The sequence below is a fragment of the Furipterus horrens genome, unplaced genomic scaffold (assembly GCF_987537825.1).
Source record: "Furipterus horrens unplaced genomic scaffold, mFurHor1.1.pri manual_scaffold_1, whole genome shotgun sequence".
Classification (NCBI taxonomy): Eukaryota; Metazoa; Chordata; class Mammalia; order Chiroptera; family Furipteridae; genus Furipterus; species Furipterus horrens.
The window spans coordinates 67,047,724-67,063,079 of NW_028327171.1; positions in this window are offsets into that span (position 1 = coordinate 67,047,724).

The window sequence follows — 15,356 nt, forward strand, 5'->3', positions numbered from 1 at the left end:
AACAGCTGGAGAAAAAGAGCTCTTAAGCAGCTCACATACAAAAATATTTTGGCCCCCACTTACCCTGGGCTCAAACAGAGGAAAGGCAGAGAGGACTGGAGATGCTTGGGGAGAGTTTGGTGCGGTGGCTTTGAGGGGAGAGCTGGGGAAGCGGCCGGCTGGGTCCCAGTGCTGACTCATCCCCACACTGCAGGCAGACCATTCCCGGCCAAGTGGCGTCAGCCTGAGGGGAAGCAAAGGCCCTGCCTACAGGAATTAAGCTGTCACACCCACGGTCGTTAAGCCTGACGGCTAATCACAGATTGAATAGATTAACAACTAAAGGAGACAGACAAAGGCAGTAGATCCCTGGAAGTCTCCAACAGGCTGCCTAGGCCCAGACTGGTACAGGATCTGATGCCACCAGGGGCAGATCCAGGAAGTGCAGATCATTTTAAGAAGCACCAACAAACAATAGGAGTCACAAAAATGGGGAGACAGAGAAACAACATCCCATCGAAAGGAAAGGCAGAGTCCCCAGAAAGAGTGCTAAATGAAATAGAGGGGAGCCAACTATCAGATATGGAATTGAAAGCATGTATTATGGAGAAGCTCATTGAGCTCAGCGGAAACTACAAAGAACTCCAGAAAAACTACAGTGAACTCCAGAAGAACTATAAGGAACTTACTGAGAATTATACCAGCATCAAAAAGGACATGGAAGCTATCAATAAGAGCCAGGAGGAAATGAAGAATATGATCTCTGAATTGAAGAACACAGTAGAAGGAATTAAAAACAGGCTAGAGGAAGCAGAAAATCGGATCAGCAAGCTGGAGGACAATGTAGACAAAAACTCACAGACAATGCAACAAAATGAAAAAAGGCTGAACAAGACTGAAGAGGCTCTAAGACAGCTGCAGGACAACATGAAACGTAATAATATCTGTATCATAGGAATTCCAGAAGGAGAAGAAGAAGAGCAAGGGATAGAAAACCTCTTTGAAAAACTAATGACAGAAAACTTCCCTAACATGAAGAGAGAAAGAATCATGCAAGTCCAGGAAGCACAGAGGGTCCCAATGAAGATGAACCCCAACAGGCCCACTTCAAGACACATCATAATTAAAATGCCAACATTCAAAGACAAAGAGAGAATCCTAAAAGCAGCAAGAGAGAAACAACTAATAACATACAAGGGAGCTCCAATAAGGCTATCATCAGATTTCTCAGCAGAAACACCACAAGCCAGAAGGGAATGGCAAAATATATTCCAAGTAATGAAAAACAAAGGCCTACAACCAAGAATACTCTACCCAGCAAGGCTCTCATTCAAAATGGAAGGTGAAATAAGGAGTTTCCAACACAAAAGAAGGTTAAAAGAATACATCTCCACCAAACCAGTATTGCAAGAGAAGCTAAAGGGTCTGCTTTAACAAGATAAAGAAACAGAGAGAGACAGAGAGGAACACGAGTACAAAGGGGGAAAATGACAATGAATAAGTACTGAAAGAAAGAAGGAACTTCTACCATTTGCAACAACATGATTGGAACTAGAGAGGATTATGCTTAGCAAAATAAGCCAGGCAACAAAAGAAAATTACCTTATGCTATCACCTGTTAAAGGAAACTAATGAACAACACAAACAAATGAGCAAAATTGAACCAGAGGTATGTAAATGAGGAATAAACTAACAGTAACAAAGGGGGAGATGGGAGGGAGAGAAGTGGTAAGAAGGGGAAGGGTCTAGTCAAAGAACATGTATAAATGATCCATGGACATGGACAGCTGGGTGGGGACTGAATGTGGGAGAAGGGAGGGACAGGGTTCAGAGAAGCAAGAGGGGGAAAAAAGTGAGACAACTGTAATGGAAAAACAAACAAACAGAAAAATTTTTAGTGGGGGGAAAAATAAAAATATAAAGAATAGAAATGCAAGTTCAGTGAATATTAGAAGGACAAGGATTTTCCTTCACACTGTATATATTTTCTCCCTATCTGATCCCTCCAGAATTTGGCATTCTAAAGAAGTAAGTAATGACCTAAGTTTCTTTGCATAAAACTAATAAGACCAGTTGTTAATAACGATTTTTTGATTAAGACTTTGACTGGAATGTCATGCCTAAAGGATACATGCTTGGGCTTTGGTTGTTACCAAAAAGCCCTGAGCAACTGGGACTGACTTTCAAAGGTAATAAAAGTCCATGAGATAAAAGGCCTGGTACCTTGGATGGATGAGCGGTCCATAGCAATCTTTCCAGGGAAGGAACGAAGGTTGTTTCCTGAAAGATGGCTAGAAGGGACTTTAAGGCACAATGGAAAACCAGGAGGACCTGGAAAAGACAGGTGTTTACAGGCAAGGCTGAATGCTAGGTATGTGGCTCAGCTTCTGTGCCCTGAAGGGCAGACTGAAGGTCACCCTAAATGTTCCTTGCATAAGTTCCAGCAAAGCAGAACTAAAGATCATAAGTGTTCATTTGCTGCTCTTGTTGTGTTTATGCAAATGAACAGGATAAATTAAAAATGAACTTAATGCAGTCCCTTTAATGACAAGGAGGGTAATCTTAGGGAGAAAAATCACGATTCAAGGAAGATCACAATGCCCAGTGGTAGACTATAAAGTAGTGCAGCTAACCATCTTTAAAGTTTCTTTTCATTTAAAATTTGTTTTCATTTGAAAGTTAAACTACGTCTGTGGCATTATCAAAGATATTTAATTTATAAGCAAGAAGAATGTCAAATGCCTTGCAACTGGATGTCTTTCCGATAAGACAGTCCTACAGATCTATAAACTTATGTGTGGGTTATGTTACATAAATTAACATGTGTTTTCTGTTTTCAAAGGGCATAAGCCTACAATCTCATTACCTGAGTGATTGTCTGTACGTATAGGCCTCACTTAATCCTGTCTGCATTGCTGCCTCCTGAGACTCAATGGTTTGGCTGAACTAAGTGGCTGGGTTGGTGAAGAATGGGGTGGTCTGTGGGCTTCACTTTAAAACTGGTTTCTCTTTTCTATCCTAATGGCTTGGACAGAAAGAGCCCAGAGGCCTGAGAGGGGGGAAACCTAAAATCTTTCCCTCAGTCCAAACTAAGTATAATGGGCAAAAGGGTTTTGGGCAGGTGAGATGTACCTGGCATACCTTCCTCTAAAGAAGCCCTTCTTTTCCCTAATGTGGGACATTGAAAAATTAATACCTGTCTTTTGTCATCTAGTGGTTACGGATTGAATGATGTCCTTTAACCCTGTTGCCCCCAGAATACAACAAGGATGCCAGCCTGTTAAACCAAGCATGCCGTTGTCCAGAGACAGCCAACCAACCTGGAGTCTGCACGATCCTTCCCCTTATGGGAAGGCCACCCTCCCTTCCACACCCCTACTCTTATTAGGGATTTCTTGACCCAAGGGTAGGTAGGACGACGACCATGTCCAGCTTGAAGCAACTAGAGGAGCTCGAGACCTTCGTCCATTGTCCTTTATAAGATTGTAAAGGGTCTTAAGTCTGAGAGGGAGGGATTGTTATTTTTTATTGTTAAAATATTTAACTAATTAATTAATTATTTTTTTTTAAAAAGAAGAAGAATATATGAAAGGGTGAGCCATGGGCATGGACTTGGGGAGGGGATTGTCGGTGAAGGGGGGTGCTGGGTGGAGGGGAGCAAAGGGGAAAAATTGGAACTATTGTAACAATATAATCAATAAAATATACTTAAAAAAAAAGTATGCCAAATTTTAGTACAAATATTTCCTCCTATTTTTAAATTCCCAGAATTTAGAGGTAACTTAAATTCTGAACTTAAATTCCTCACAAATTAAAGACAAAAAATCAAAGTGTCTGTTGTTCATGTCCCCAAAATCAATATCCCTTCCCCCTTCTACAGGCTATTCTTCCTGGGTTCCATATTGCAGCCACTTAAACTTTGGTCACTCACAGTAGAACCCTGGGAGTGAGTTCTATCATCTACTATTTGTACCCCAAATATGAGACTGCCAAGTTCTAGTAATTCTGTCTCCCAAATTACTCCTATATCCAGTTCTCTTATTTCAATTGACCTTCATCCAGGGCAAACTTTTATGATCTGTTAAGTGGATTATTATAAAAGCTTCTTATATGTTTCCTATCACTTTCTCTTCTACCTTTTGTCCAGAATACAAACATTTAACTTGAATCAACTATATCTAATAAAATAAAAGGTTAAACACATATAGAAAAGAAAAAATATCAGTCCACTTATAAAAAATAAAAAGGGGAATGAAGTATATGCATGCAGGCATGCATTCATATAAATAGATAAAATAACCCTATAAGTATTCAAATACACCAAATAGTTACCTCTGAGGAATGCAGGGAGCCAAGAATATTAATTTGAGATGGGTGAATAGACAGGTGGAATGTTATATTTTATACCCAAATAATTCTGCATTATTTAATTATTCCAATAACAGAACATTAGTATGCCTTATTTCTGTTATTAGAAAAAAAAGAAAAACAATTTCTGGAAATATAGAGTGAAATAACAGTATAATTAAAAATGTAGCATTTATGTGAAACTAGATAAAACACTGGTCACAAGACTCATCAGTGGGCTCTCCATTGCACTAGGTCTGAGGTGGTAAACTTCTTGGTAGGAAGGGAGCAATGGATAAGGAAGAGTGGGGCAAAGCTAAGAAATATTTGGAATGGAAAAACAAACAAAACAAATGGAGAATTAAAGATAACTTCATGGTTTCCATCTTGATAGTAGTGGTGATTTATGGCTGAAATAAGTTGTTTAAATATGAAAGAAGCAAACGGTTTAGGTGATGTTTGGTATATAATAAGATAATCAGGTAGAGATGTTGCATGTGTAGCCAGAGTTGCAGCCTTAACAACAAAGGTTAAGGTGGGATATTTGATTATTTTATTATTATGAATATAAAGGTAATAGTTGGATCCATGAATACTTGTGGGGAAGGAACAGATTGAGGGAGGACCAAGCAGTTGAACACAACCCATTAAAAAGTCATGAAAGGAACTGAAAGATAACATTGAGAATACAAGATATAAGGACTGTGGAATGTACAAAGGACTCAAAGGAACAAAACATTGCAAGCAATGCTGGAAGATAGCAATCTCTGATTTTACAGATACCAAGTATGAGTGTGTATTTAAAATTTTTTTTAAATTTGACAAAAAGTAATTATGAATGACCTTAGAAAGAAAAATTTCTTTAAATATAACTTTCCCCTTTTAGGAAAAAAAGACTCAATGTTAAAATAGGCTACACTGAATGAGTAAATATACTATATCATATTAAACATACATTCTGTGAGAAGAAGCTAATATGGACCAACGATATAAAGAGCTAATAAATAGACAGTTAGACACAAATAGCTATCAAGTACATGAAGAGATCCTCGAGCTCATTTGTAATCAGAGAAATGCAAATTAAAGTAAAGTAATTTACCACTTTACAACCATCTGACTGGTAGAAATTAGAAAGCTGAATAGTGGTAATTATTAGTGGGGATGTGCAGAAAGCAGACAAGCTTAACCTTCCTCAAGAGCACTCTAGCAATACTCACTCAATTTAACCTGCATGCATCCTATGTCTTAATAGTCCTGAAATACTCTCACACAGTGCTATTAGGAAGGGAAACCTATGATGACTACATGAGTCAGAGGAATGAGATTATGCTGTGATAGACTCCAAACCCCTTACTTGCAATAACATAGGTTTGGATTCTGTTCCCACTGCCAGTCCATCCCAGACTGGCAGGCCAACTCTGTTCATTGTAGTTACTCAGACTAAGAGTGCAGCCATCCAGTGGGAATATTGTTGACCTCTGTGAAGAGGGAAAAAAGCTCTCAGAGGGTTTCAAATTGTCAATTAAATGCTCTAGACCATATACTTCTGGTTTAGAAGTATACCCATGTCATATCTTCCCACAGTTATGGGCCAAAATTATATATAAGTGGACAGGGAGTACAAATATCCTCCTATATATTCACATACTGTGAGAACAAGAAATATCTGCGAGCAATGCCAATGACAAAAACAATCAATGCACCCCTGTGGTGGCAGGTATGGAGTGAATTTAGGTGTTTATCCCAAGGATAATTTCAGAGATGTAAAGTAGTGTGTAAATTTTCCACAGAATAGTATGCAGTAATAAGAAGCAAGGAACTAAAATATACACAGAAAAGTGGATAGATAATAAACAAATGCTGGGTTTAAAAAAAAAGAATGAGTTAATGACATTTTAGCACAATTATCTTTGTACAAATTAAGCTTATGTACTTAAACATCAGAGTGATACCAGATGGGAACGGGCCAGAGTGGGTCTGCCTTGGGCTGGCTGGTAGTGTGTGGATTCTTGACTTCCTGCAGAAAAGATTTAACAGCATGAGTCCAGGTGATTTTGAGAGGATGTTTATTAAAGCTGGAGGGCAGCGAAACAAAGGAAGTGCTTAGGGTATAAGAGGCAACAGGAGAGAGCCTAGGCAGGGCTCCTTTGGCTTACTGATAAATAAAAGTTATAGTAAAAAAAGTGAGCCATGGATGGGTTGTTGCTAGTTCACCGGGAATTCAGAGAAAAGGGGGCCTTGGAGACAGGTTCAGGAGGTAAGCCCAGGCCGAGCTGACACTGCCCACTGCTCCCGTGGTTGCAAGTCTCATGGCATCCCTCAGAGTTTAGGAAGCATACAGCACAGATACTAAGCATGGGCATGCTCTATCGAGAGTGTGACATGGGTTCCTTTGTCTTGAGACCTTTTTCATTTCTTTGGCCAGCCTGAATTGTACAGGAGGTCTCAGAGGAGGGTCTTAACAGAATATTCATTAGCTTTTCAGGTGTGTCCTTAGCTATGTTTGGTCATCAAAATGTGTGTGCAGAGAGTGGTCAAGGGTTTTTTTGGTTAGTTTTATTTTTAAAGAATGTTATTTAAAGAGGGACAGGCACCGAGGCTGGTCTGCCCCAGAATAGCCCAGAATGTGTAAAACATTTGCACATAAGCATCCTTGGTTAGGGACTATAAATCCTTGTCATTCATTAGCTGGCTGTAAGTTGCTCAAATTGGCCTTGTTTAATTATTTTGTCTCAGTTTCCCTTATTCCACTTGTCAAGGAATTTCCCCAGCTTCTTACTATCCTGCCACAATACCACAATACAAGGATACATACAAACCTGAGGAGACATATCCAACACATTTAAGTTAGTTGACTATGAGAAAGGGAAATGATATTGAGAGGGAAAATAAGGAGGCAATAAGTAATATATGAAATACGTACATAAAGCAAGGGACATCCTGTACTGGCTGTTGATGGCCGGTTCCATGACTGGAGCAGCATGATAACTTTGGTGCTTCACGTGAAGTTGTACACAGCGTAAGCAGCTTATATAACAGAAGTTGTGAAAAACTACAGAGGGTATCTAAAAGAGCCTGAGAGAATTCAGAAACTAGTAGGGAAGTTCAAACACATTATATAAAGTACCACTTGCCTATTGGAATGAGGTAGCATTTTGGAAATTAAGGGAAAAATTCATAATGTTGTAAAACTAAATATAGGCAACTATGGTGATGGTAAAATAGACCCATCAAGTATTTTAGTTGCTAAGAAAGAGACAAAAGGTAGAGTAGAAAAAGGGACAAAACTATCATCTTTAAAGGAAACATGTGCCTTTACATCACCTTTTGTGAGGGGTACTTAAAATTAAGTTACAGAAGAAAATGCTAAGAATGGTAGCAAGAAAAATAATATTAGCAACTGCTTATTAAAATTTTTAAGTCAACAAAGAATACTGAATTGCTGACCTTGCTTTTTAAAGGAAACTATCCTTGCTAACATAGGCAGATGTGAAAACTCAGCATATGTCAGGCATGTTTCCTATAACTTGGCATAACAGACCTCTCTTCTCAGTGATGTGGCAATAGCTCCTACTTTCAGACCAAGTTTATGTTTACTTCTGGGCCTCTTTTCCTTCCTGGATTTGTAATGGTTCTCCTCAAAATAAGTCACCCTGTCTATCATCAATTATGGCGAGATGGCTCATCTCCTTTTGTGTTCTTTGGGAAGTTAACAATTATATAGTGCTCTTGATGAGTTTCAGCCTGGCCTTAGACTGAAAGTGTCCATCCTGTCAGCACATGATGCCTATGTAACACTGCCCTTACACCTCCAACTCTCTGACACACACAAAGAGCAAATGTACAGAAATTGCCTAGGGGACTTGTTTCTCCTCTTCCTATGGGTTCTGGTTAGAAGCTTCAGTGAATGTGAGTATCATCTTGGTGGACTGCCAGAAATCCATAACAATAAGTTTAGAAAATTTACTGGTAGAGATTATACCTTATATTACTGTACTCATAATATCGGGTCATTTTCTAAAAGATGCTGTTGCATTTACATTTAGGATCCTCCTAAATCTCCTGGCTAAATGAAAAAAATCTAAAATTAGCGAGTTGACAAAATTGTAGCGTTGAAAAAGCTGGAAGTGATTTTTGTGGTTAGTCAAAGTTTCAGAGTTCTCTTTTGGGAAAAACATGACCTCTATTTTATAGATCCAGAACTTGATGCCACATGGAAAATATATGCAGACAAAAACAGAAATAGTGATGAGAAGGAGAAGGGCAAAAGGACAGAGTTAAAATCACAGGCTTCTAGTAAAATAGCTTGTAATTTACTTACATTTTTAGTAATTCTATACTGTACTGTGTGTTTGAAATAAAATAGTGGAGTTAATTCTAATATTCACATAACCTTAACGAGAATCTTTGAACATTTGCTTCTATTTAGAACTCAAAATAATACTGATACCAGAAAATATGTTATTAGCTGAAGGTGCATATGGCTTACCAAGATTATAATAAACAAACTTTGATTTTTGCTAAGGTGAAGATCAATATAAAAATCAACTGATATCTTTCCATTTCAACAAAGTCTTAAAATTACCTGTATCAAAATCCAATGAGTCTGATTTATCACTCTTTTCACTAGAAAGCTTACTGGAAGCTGCAGCATCCCCTGGAAAGCTATTTCTCTGGAAATCCTTGTATTTATCTTTTACCATCTTCCTGCCTACAAAGATGTACAGACTTGTACAGATTCCTTAACCTGGAATGAAATGACTAGGTAACAGAGGAATGCCCCTTCTTTAAATGCCCCCTTTTCTGAATTAGAAGGGATACCCTCCTTCTTTATAATTTTTTTAAAAATTTTGGTCCAGATGGTGGTGTAGGTAAACACAGTACACAAATTCTCCCACAACCACATCAAAATTATAACTAAACTACAGAACAACCATTATTCAGAACTGTCTGAAATCTAGTTAAACAGATGTCCTACAACTAAGAATATAAAGAAGAAGCCGCATGGTCACTGGTAGGAGGCACAGAGATGAACAGACTGGTCCCACATCTACATGTGCTGGATAAAATTCAGGAAGGACATCTCAAATGCTGAGGTCTCCCCTTAAGAAGCGAGGAGTCCCAGTCTCACACTAGGCCATCCAGTTCGGGGTTCCTGTGCCAGGAAGATAAGTCCCCATAACTCTGGCTGTGAAAAACAGCAGGGTTTGTGGCAGAGTGAGACAGAGGGCTTCTGGACTCCCAGGCATTCCTCTTAAAGGGCCTGCAAAGGGACTTAATCAGAATTACTTTCTTTGAGCTCAAACACTGGGGTAGTAGCTTGAAAGATACCAGGAACATACAGGAAGGAAGTGAATTGTCTGGAATCAGGGCAAGAATTAGAGGAGCAGATTTCTCCCAGACAAAAGTGCTGACAGAGGCCATTGTTTCTTTTCTAAGACTCCCTTTCCACAGAGCTTGCAGGTGGGCACCATATCTGAGTCACCATCAACCTGGTTATCACTGTCCACCCACCCTGGTAATTTCCTGAGACCCGCCCCACACAACTTATGGGTCCACCCAAGCCCATTTCTAGTGGCTTTTCCATACAAATAGCCTCTCTTTACTCATGTTTCAGACCTTCCTGAAATCTCTCAAACTAGCAGCATCTGGCTTCTGCATACCCTATACCACTTGCTAAGTGGCCCCAAGCACCAGAAGCAGTTAGCCTTGGTTCACAGCTTGATCTCACCTAGGCACCTCCAAGCCCAGCAAAAGTAGCAGCCATCTGTATATTGCTTTGTAGCTTATGCCAGATGGCCCCGCACAAAGCCCAGGTGGTGGCTGACCTTGGCCTGCCCCTTACTAGATGACTGCATTGATAATCAAATCAACCTTTTTTACCTGTTTTAAGTTTTTTATTAATATTTAAGTTCATAAAATCACTCAAATTTCCCATAAAAAAACCTGTCAAATAAAAAGTATGCAAAATGAACATAATACGTACATGTACACCCACAGCCTAAATAATGAACACACCAGTGAAAGACTATAATGCCCTACCATGTGACATGTGTTTTCTTTTTCCACCCTTTATTTTTCACCTCATTAATAAAAAACTCAAGCAATTGATTGTGAAGGCATATGCTGGTACCAGGTATTACCTGCTTTATTAATATGAGATGAAGTAAATCACAAGATGCTTAGAGCTGGAAGTCTCCTTCTACACCAGTTTATTTGCTCATTTAATGGATAAGAAAATTCTTCAGAAAGATTGCTGCAGCCATAGATTAAAAGGCAGAGCTGGATGTAGAAAGGATGTCTCTGGTATGTAGCTTATAAAAATAAGGTCTCCAACCTGTGCTTTTTATACTCCTCCAGACATGAGATTAAACTTTGAGAAGGTCCTGCTTTTAATAAAAAGAGATTTGAGAAAGTGGAAGAAACTGAAGGAAGGAAAAAGGAAGCAACAAATGGGAAACAGTATCTAAATCTTGACTGAAATTAAATTTTCTAAAATAAAAGACCCTGTTCATAGTTTATTATACACTGATACTATTGGTCCATCCTTGTCACAACTTTAGTTCTAAAATTCACTTTCCTCCTACTCTTCTCTTTATTTTTCTGACTTTGCCAAAGAATTTGAAGTGGCTGACACAACTCGGCTGCCTTTGCTAATAAGTAGAGAACTGGAAATCCCCTCGTCAGTATTTAATTTGGCTTAGGGAAGCTATAACATAAAACCACTGTGAAAGAACCAAGTTCAAACGGCACCTTCTCCTGAACTGCCTTTCAAACTCAGTCTAGTTCTGGAAAGAAATAATGCCCCAAATACGCACCTTTCAACTGATGTGCCATAAGGACTTTTAAAACATGCAATATCTGACTATTTAGTAAGGGGCACTAACCTCTTTTCCCTTAGATTTTCAAATAAAGAAATGACAACTGCCAACACAATAGCCACACAGTAGGGATTAATAAAAATTATACATATATTTTTGTCATATTAGCAAAAAATATAATACATTTTTTGGAGCACCACAGAATTTTATTGTATTAGTTTTTGTGTGCCATGAGATGAGAAAAGTTGATAATTGCTGCCCCAAATCAAACACTGAAGTTTGATTTACATTGAAATGAACATACATAGGTATTTCCTGGCAGGATAGGTAGCAATACCAGTTGCTGGTTCAGATGAGTTTGTCTTCAGGTCCCTGTTTATAAAATTCTGTGCTTTGGAATATGACATCTTTCTTCTCTTTCAAATGGCTGATTTTGCTATGCTTTCTACTCACTTAGACCTATTAGAGTTCTAAAGATGTCATCAGATACATGATTGTCATTCAAATTAAGATACTGCTATTAATTTTTATATGTTATTTTTCAGAGATTTAATTACTTATGTCAACCATTGTCCCCACTTGATAGAAGATACAACAAAGACTGGGCAGTGTTGAGATACGTGTCTAAGGTTACATCCCTGGTAAATGCATTTTCTGGAATCTGAAACCAAGTTTGGCCGACATGTTTCTCCATGCTGATGTCTTGCTTGTTGTTTCTCAAACTTGGGCTCCACCCTGATGTCCAGATTCATGTATTTACTGCCCACTTGGCATCTTCATTTACACATCTGGTAGAAATCTCAAAATTAATATATCTGCACAAATGAGGCTCTTACTACCACACTCTCATTTAACCCCTATTTCTACTTTATTAGTAAAGGTTACCACTATCTACTAAGCTGGTCAAACTAGAATGTTAAAGATCTATCTATGAATTTTCCTTTTCCTTTAGTGCCACCAAGCATATCCAATTATCCAGGAAGGCTGAACAGTTTTAACATGTAAATATATATATTAAATCTCATACCTCCAATATATATAACATATATCTTATCTAATTTTCCTCATTTCCACGTTTCTCCTTAGATACCAAGATACCATGATACCTCTCTAGATCTATTGAATTCTAACTCATCTCCCTGAATTTACTCTTTGCTTACTATAAGAATTTTTCACAAAACAATTTTAAAACCAAATAATCAGTATCACTTTTCTGCTTAGAGTGGTTTTTCCATTCTTCTTAAAAATGCAACCACTATGGAAAACATAGTAAAGTATTACTTTATTGAAAAAATCATCTATCGAACACCTGTGATATACCAGGACCTGTTAGACCTTGATGGGATACACACTACTCAGAAGTTTTTGGTCTGGGATTATGTGAGGTAAGTGTACAAGTGTGAGCAGATAAGTCATAGGACATTACAGCGTTACTACAAGTAAACAAATCCTGTGATTACTGTGGGGACAAAAAATAAATAAAGCTTAGAGATGTTGTTTCATATAAATATTTGTCTAGAGTTAGTAATCTCCTTTCAGAACTGCCTCTTCTATTTTACTAAGAAATAATAAATTCTTCAAAAGATAGATGTAACCAGAGTTGATTAGTCTAAAAGGAGGCACTTGATCTAATCTAGGACATTGAGAGTATTCAATACCCTACTCACAGCGTTTCTTCCAGCAATGAGCAAGCAATCCAAACCAAGTAATCCTACAGAAGAAAGCAGAGTAAAACAGTGTCCTTGTAGATAACTGATTCCCAGATTCCCGTTGTTCCTATAATATAGCAGTATCCTTGTCCTCCAGTACTCATTTTCAATGTTTCTTTGGATTTCTTGGGTAGTAAACACAATTTTTTTGTATAATCTTATTCTGCTTGAATTTCAATCAAATGCATCAGACTAATAGAACTTAGGGGGAAAGTAGAAATTTGAAAAGATGTGGCAGACCCCAAGAGAACCCCCACTGATGTTCTGCTTCCCTTTGTCCACACGTTTGTGTTATAATCTACTTTTGAGTTTGGCAGAATCTATGGCATGCTTCTAACCAATAGAATATGGTAAAGCTAATAGGATATGAATCATTTCAGTAGATTATATTGTAAAGCAAAAGAAAATACATTTTGTAGATGTATTTAAAGTGCTCAATCAGTAAATTTTGAATTAATCACAAGAGAGGACATCTTGGGTGCGCCTTACTTCATCAGGTGGAAGAACATTAAAAAAAAGTCTTGATCTTTTCTGTGGGTCAGATAGTCCCTTGGTAGCTTTGAAGAAGCAAAGTGCCACATAGAAAGAGGATTAATATAAACAGCTATGTAGAAGAAACTGTGGGCAGCATCTAGGTGCTAACAGGCAGAGACCCTAGTTGATACTTAAGAAGAAAACAGGGACTTAAGAACTACATTTGGAAGAAGGTGAATTATGCTAAAGTGTAGATGTAAATTGTTTCCTGGCCAAGCCTCTGGTGGGACTGAAGCCTTAGCCAACATCTAATTGCAACTTTGTGCAACTGAACAGAAGACCCAACTAAGTTGTGACAAGACTTCTGGTCCATGGAAACTAACGATAAGTGTGTGTTTTAAGCTATTAAATTTATGGTAATTTGTTACACAGTAGTAGAAACCCTGGCTGGTTTGGCTCAGTGGATTGAGCGTCGGCCTGCGAGCTAAGTGTCGCTGGTTCGATCTTCCAGTCAGGGCACATCAGAGAAGGAAAACTCTGATTCCAAAAAACCTCCGCTGCCTTGCGGCATACCTCTTCAGGGGAAAGGCTAAGGGAGTAAACCCCGACAGAAAATCCGGAGCCGGAGTCCCTAAGGCGGTTTGACGTTGTAGTCAACACCGGCAACTCCTGCGGCGCACCTGAAGCCAAGCTGTATTGACTCCGTCTTTCCCTTGGATCCTTCAGCTGCGAAGAGAGGGGGGGTCTGCTGCATGGGCAACAGCAGACCCTCCATATCACCCTGCCCAGGCTCTGTAGCTTCAGCTTCACTGGAGAGGACACTCCAGCGACATCGCAAGATGTCGATTCAACACGGGAGGAGACAGATACCGTGTCACTCCCGAGTCGGACTGCACAGCCATTCTCGGCGGTGCAGATAGACTCTTAAGAAGCTACACCATCGTCTCTCGAGACGGACGGCTGCCGACGAGTAGAAATCTAATACAGAGGATTTACCTTGAGGTCCACTTGGAAGGAAGAGTTTTAGTTGCTCACAGAAAGGAAAGAGATAAGTATATTCTATATAAAGTTACAATATGAATATGTTGTTAGAGAACCATGCCATCTTTGAAGAATGGTGATGATTTCATTTTGGTAAGGGTTTATGACATTAACTTACTATATATTTTTTTTCCTATACATTATTCTTGAATTTCTTAGATTTATTAGACAGGTATAACATCCAGATATTTATTTATAGTTTGGAAACTTGAGACCTAGGAAAGATCTCACTTGTCCAAAGGTAAATTAAGGTTTTATGGGACTCGAGGTTTATATAAAGGGGGATTTAAGAAAAAGAATACAAAATTATTAATATAAAATTAAATACCTAAAAAGAATGAGGGAAAAGAATAGGAAACTTTACTGCAAATATCATAAAAATAAGAAAAATTAATGTTATTTAATAACATTAATAATGTTAACTGGCTGACACACTGGCAGCTCTGTACCTTTGCGTCATCATCTCAGATACGTCCACACATTGACAGGAAGAGTATTTCTGAAAGCTACTTCACACTGGGATATCTACTCAATTATTCACAAAAATGACTGCAAATGACATGACTATATACCATATACCCTAAGCCCCATCTATCCTTAACTCAACTTTCTCTTGCCAGATCCAAAGACTGTCATTAATTACTAGAATTTGACTTAGATAAGAGAAAACCTAACAGTGAAATTTGGAGTGGAAACAAACCACAGTTTTAACAAATTATGGTTAAAATATCCCACTTTGGTGAATTTTACAAAGACATACAATCATGTGACCACATTGATACATTCTCTTGCAGTAGCATAAAAGAAGCCCTTATAAGTGATGGGCACTCAAACTTGACCTTCCATAGTTTCATAGTAATCAGCTTTGGATTTGTTCACAGTCAGATAATTAGTGGTAGGACCTAGACTAAAACCACATCTTCTTGATACTCAGTTTCATATGCACGCAAAAGTCCTAGTAGTAGGTTAAAAAGGCTAATGGTAA